We start from the raw sequence: 6,000 nt of genomic DNA, 5'->3' as shown, positions 1-6,000 counted from the left end.
CCTGCTGATGCTGGACTATATCAGTGTATTTTTCTAATGTGGTGCCTTTCCTCATTTTAGGTTTGCCCTGAGGTTCCTTCCTGACTCGACTTGTTTCCAGAGGCATTTTTTTTGCCTTTAGCACTGATGGAAATTACCAATCTAAAGACTTCAGTATATTAATACTGTGTATTTGTTTTTCTGCCTCTTCTTCTGGATTGAGGGGTTGCAGCTTAGCTCATGGTGGGGCTAGGAGAGTCTTTTCCTCTGTCTTTTATGTTTAAACAGGCACACTAAAGGAGCAGGCTTACCCCTCATTTGCACCTTTACTGCATCCCAAATCTGGAGTGATGATGGCCTCCTGCTGACGGACTGGGCTTGTCAGGAGCTGGCAGCATGGAGTGTTCTCTAGTGCTGGTCTAGCTCCGGGGAGGGATACAACAATGGGCTCTGAATCATAAAGACCTGTGATTTTTACCAAGAGGTGGTGCTGGGTAGAAATGCCAAACTCAGACTGATGTTTCTGTAAAAATGCGGGCAAGCTGGAAGGGGCTGGGGGGAGGGAGCACGAGTTATACAGAGCAGATCATTTAGTCCTGTCTGGCACTAGCAATAATAGCAACAATAGTAATATTCATCATCATCACAGCATTCAGATATCAATTTCCATCTTGCAATTTCTGTGTGTGCACTGACTCATTTATTTTCCCTGGTGAGACAGGGAGGAATTGTTAGCCCATGGCAGATGTAGTGAAGCAGACATCCCAAGCCCTGTGGAGTGGGCCAGTAGAGGGGTTTGGTCAATAAATGGGTCCCTGCCTTCTGGTTCCACATCCACAAGACTCTGTGTGGTAAGTGTCTACTAAAAGACGACTACTCTGTCATGGTACCCCAGCCACAAAGGACTTGGTGAATCAAAGTTACCATCTCTCTGAAACTATTTGAGATGATTTTTTTTTCCCTGGCAAAGCTGTTATGGTGTGTGGGCACATGGGAAGGTATTTATCACCACTGCAAGCTCCTGAAGTCACGTTACGGACTTTAATTTTCAGCACTGAGGCTCTGGCACCTCGCAGTGGGACTAAATCGGCTAAGAAGCGTATCTAACCACGGAGCCATCCGTGTGACGCATGAGCCACCGAGTGCAATGAAAGGCAAGCCCGTGGCTGAAGCCTTTTTCCCAGGCCAGCCTCCCCCGCTCCCAGCTGTGCTGGGCAGGACCCTCTTTGCAGCGATGGGACCGTTGCGTCTGCAGCTCCGTGTCATCGCCGGCTATGCCTGCGCGGATTCAATAGCAGCCATTGTCCTGGGGAAAGGTCACCCAAGCCAGGCACGCAGACAGCAGCGAGCATGGAGGCTGCTGCTGGAACAACTGAGCACGGGGAAGGGAAGCAGGGGCAGAGGGCAGAGGGGACCAAGGGGATGGAAGGGGCTAGGACGTCGGAGGAGGTCTGGGTTGCCTTCTGCTCAGGGGAGGTTTTGGGTCCATACGTAGTGAGGAATCGGCCAATTTCCACAGGGTTAAGCTTGTGTTTGTGTGGGCAGTGCCTGAACCCTTGTTGGGAAACATCTAACACCAGAAAGCTCAAGGCTTCCCTGGGCAATCTGCTTTTCCCATAACTGGCTGTGCTTTTCTTTTCTTCCCATCTTGAGCGCAGCACTTGCAGGTCTTTAATGGCTTTAGCACCACACCTACAACAGACATCATCTAGTCTCCTCTTACAGTCTCAGTCCCCAGACAAGTGCTGTGATTTAGTATGTCTGACCTTGTGCTTTGTGACATAATAAAGGAATGTCCTCTACACAGGATCCCATCACCTTTATTGTCCCAGTGAGGTGCTGTGTTTGCAATGCTAGGGATTTTTACGTCTGTTCAGCGAGACCTTCTCTCCCCAGCCTGTTAGCGTTGGGTCATTTTGTGCTTTTTACTGAAGTTTCACAGAGAAGCAGGGCTGGAGCCATTCTGGCAGTCATTTCCTTTCCCCTCATCCCCTCTCTCTGGAAAACACACTGGAATTTCTCTGACAAATATTCCTCCAATTTCACGATCAGATGTCTGGGCCGTGAGTCCCACCCTGGTTTCTGTAGCATGGCTTCTACCAGCCCAGGGTGGGCGTCTGACTCCACCAGTTCCTGCCTGCAAGGATATCCATGAAACCACTCGCAAAGTCAAAGCAATTGCCAGCATTTTTTCCTCATCTATTCATAGTTCTGTAGAGCTTTAGTCAATGTTCTGGAAGCATATGCCATTGGGTGATCATCTTGCATTTGAACAGCTGCTAATCTCTGCAAATTTGCATTCATTGGGGTTTTTAGCCTCCTTGTTAATCTCAGGGCATTTGGTTTTGGGGTTTCTGTAACAAGTATTTTTTTAATTTTCGAAAGCAGTTCTCTTCTCATTATCGGAGGGATCACCCTGGGACAATCATTCTCCAGGGAGAATAGAATGGAGATAAATTAGAGATACATTTAATTTTAATTCATTTAACATGCCTAAGATGAGCTGGAGGGTGGGCAGGGCGGCAGGGGAGAAAGAAAAGTGAGAGCAGTTTGCCCCCGGGTACCCATTAAGAGAGGCCTGGCTCATTACATTATGAGACATCCTCATTTAGGAAAGATCACAGACTTGGGTTTTTCTCCAGACCCTGTGGAACCTCGCTGTGCCCCTGGATATGTTTCCAAATCTCCGTTTTGGGATCCTTCTTCCCTAACTATCACTCCCCAACCTTCTCCTTGTCCTTCCTCTGCCAGGCAGGGACTAGGGGGGTGAAGGCAGAGCTACTTTTCCAAACTCTGCTTGCAAAAGGAGGTCCACCAAAGCACGCGGCCAGCAGGAGACCCCAGGAGAGCAGACTGCACAGTGCTGCTTGCACCGAGCTGGTAAAGCCTCCAGAGCCCAACTTCCCCTGGCTGAACCTGCTTGAACCTGCCCTTGCATTCTGCCAGGCTTCTTTACGTTGGCACCGGCTCCTCTTCAACGAAAAAATAAGGGGACTTTCCCAAGCATCCTACTTTAGTGGTACCAAAATGAGACAGCTCTGAGAGTGGACTATTCTCAGCTATGAATATCCCTCTGCCTTCACCAGGCTTGACTCTGAAAGGAGTTTTGGTGGCTGCTGCCGTTTGGGTCGGAGTTCCTCTCTTTGACTCATGTCTTCTTCAGACTCCAGTTATGATTTCTGGTCAATTTTATTCCAAATTAGCACATCAGCTGCAGGCATTTATAAATTCTCAAGACCTTCAGAGACATGCTTCTGTGAGAGAGCTCAGTTACTGAGAGAAGGGTCCTTGCAACCTCCAACATGAGAAAAGAGAACGGAAATATTTCCGCTTTCTTTGTCTTTGGCTCTAGAAAGAGTTTGTGCCCCATCCTCGTGCTGAACAGACCCTTTTATTTTGATTGCCTTATGACCACTTCTTCAGAGGTTTGTCTGTGCTACCTAAAATCCCCCTAACTGCTATCAGAAAAGGACCAAGCAGCAAAATTGAGTATTTTCTTCAATATATCCATAATCCTGGGACCTTGTTGCCGAAATGGAGTTGTTTAGAGCTATTTGAGATGTCTTAGGGTATTTGAGACACATGAAGGGGGCTGGCAGACCTGCCACGGGACTTACTGGAGACCAACACCCATCTGGAGTATCAGCCGGAGGCCAGGCAGGACATGCTACTGCATCTAGAATGAAACTGGATACCAATATTTGGGCAACTGCATCAAACCACAGCTGAGTGAGTTGCGAGTGCATCCACAACTCGAACGAAACAACCTCAGGATGAATAAAAATCCAAGAGCTGAATAAACATGGCACTACCAAGCCTTGCGAGCACCCTGTCTTCTCTGCCAAATCAAATCTGGTTCTTGCACTAACACTGAATCGAGCTGCTTGTCAGTTCTGCAACAAAATAATTTCATCCCCGCTCAGGCTGGCCATCTGTTCACTCTTTGGATTCACATGATTTTATGCCGTAGCTCTGTAACCTGATGATCAATAGCTTTGCCATTTCTGGCAGCTGGCATGCTGCATAATATCTTTCCCAAGTGCTCTTCTTACATGGATGGGTGGAAGGAGCCTTGAGATTTCATGATGATGTTAACTAGCAGCTTCCTCCTGCTGCCACCAGCATGGACCGTGGGTCTCTGCCATCTCTGCCTCTCTTGCTTGCAGTGGCATGGACTATTTCAGCTCTTCTGCCCACCCTAAAGGACCTTGCTGCTATAGGGGCATCTAACCACCTGCGGCTACCTCCTCCCATCCTCAGCCAGCAAGCTCCACCCATTCTGCTTCTGCTGGAGATTTAATTGACTTTGGTCACTGTGTAAGCGTGCTGCGACTCACTGCAGGGCTGATAAGAGCCTAAGTTTTATTTCTCGGCCTCAATTGCATGACGCTGATCAAGGTTGCGGTGAGTTATATCACTGTCACGTGGCTGGGGCCACCGTGTACTGCCTGTGCTGGCTAGCCAGCGTGTGCTGGGACCGGCACAAAACCATGGTACCCCTAAAGCAAAGCACACGGTTTTCTATTCCCTGGGGGATCTCTGGTGTGTTTGAGAGTTGCAAAACCCAAAGGCGCTGTGATGGGCGCTCAGGTGAGGGCAGAGGTGCAGGGGTGGTGGGGGACGTGTGCTTAGGGGTGCCTGGCGAGCTGTGGGGCAGGGAGTGCCGTGGCCAGGAGCCCCCATCGCATCCCCATGCGGTCAGGGGTAGGGGAGGAGAGGCCCCCTGAGGAACAACAGAGCATTGAGCTGCCATATCTCTCCGGGGCGAGGGAAGCGGAAAGGCGATAAGAGCCCTCTCGAATGAGGAATTCCTTCTCACTTTCCCCTTTCTGTTTGCCTTTCATCAGAGATAACACAAATCTCGGGCAGCTTACCGGGACGCCGAGCTGCCAGCACAAGAAGGGACAGCCGCAGCCACCCCTGCATCCCCCCCCCACCGGGAACGTGCCCACACCTGCCACTGTCTGCAGTGGGCTCCCACGGGAGCAGGCTGACCACAGCCTCCTCTCCTTCGTCCATATCTGACCCGTGTCCTCAGGTCCCCTTGCACGACGCCCCATCGTTTACTATCAGGAGCTGTAACTTGAGGAGCAATTCGGAAAAGAGGAGTGAGATTATGGGCAGTAAAGCCAAGGTTGATAAAGATGGCAGAATAGTTGGGTAGCGTTTCATTGCGGCACTACCTGCCTGGGGGGGGAGTGGGGAACATCTGAACGCCTGCCCGCACTGTCTCCAGCCTGGGCTGCCCACACCGTTGGGACAGTAAGTCCCTCCTGGCTCTCAATGTCCTTGAGCCCTCCAGCTGCATCACATGGTGATCGTCTTTCCAGTTAGCACTCAGCAGAGGCTCCTGCAAGCTTTGCCCAGCAAAGCCATATGCTGAATGAGGCCCTGAGTCCATCTCCTGCCTCCACAGATGTGGTGGGTTTGAAATAAGCAGAGCTCTGGGAAGAAAAGCCCAGAGGAGCAATCCTACCAAACCACAAGTTCCTTCTGTAACTACCTGAACCATCTCCAGAAGAAGAGGCTGATTTCCAGCTGCCTTTTCTAAATCTGAAGATGACCACTCTGACTGCTTAGTCCGATCCCCTTTTCCCCCACCCTGCATGACACAGTCCAGAAAATCTTGCTTGCCAAACCTTTCCCCTAGCCTATGTTATTGTGGCTGTGATACCTCCAGCAACCGACCCTAGCTGTGTGGCACAGCGAGGTACAAGCATGTTATGGGCTCAGTGGGAGCTCTCTGGGAGACAGGAAGAAGAGAAAAAGTTGCCAGTAGTCGGACCCAGTGAGGCTCAGCCTGTTGCCAATTTTCTCAGCTGCACGGTGCTCGGGAATCCCAGAGCATGACTAGGCTTGCTGGTTGCTGCCTCAGCAGATGTGACTGACAGTTTGGCTGGAGATTTGGGCTGCAGTGGTGTCCCAGCTCCACACCTTCCTGCCTACGCCCCTTTGCCCACAGTGGAGAGATTGGCCATTTGCTCTGGCACTTCAAGAGGAATAACCTGCCAACTCTTAAAG

The sequence above is a fragment of the Balearica regulorum genome, chromosome 1, assembly GCF_011004875.1.
Source record: "Balearica regulorum gibbericeps isolate bBalReg1 chromosome 1, bBalReg1.pri, whole genome shotgun sequence".
In the NCBI taxonomy this organism is placed as follows: Eukaryota; Metazoa; Chordata; class Aves; order Gruiformes; family Gruidae; genus Balearica; species Balearica regulorum.
Note: the sequence above shows the minus strand (reverse complement) of the source record.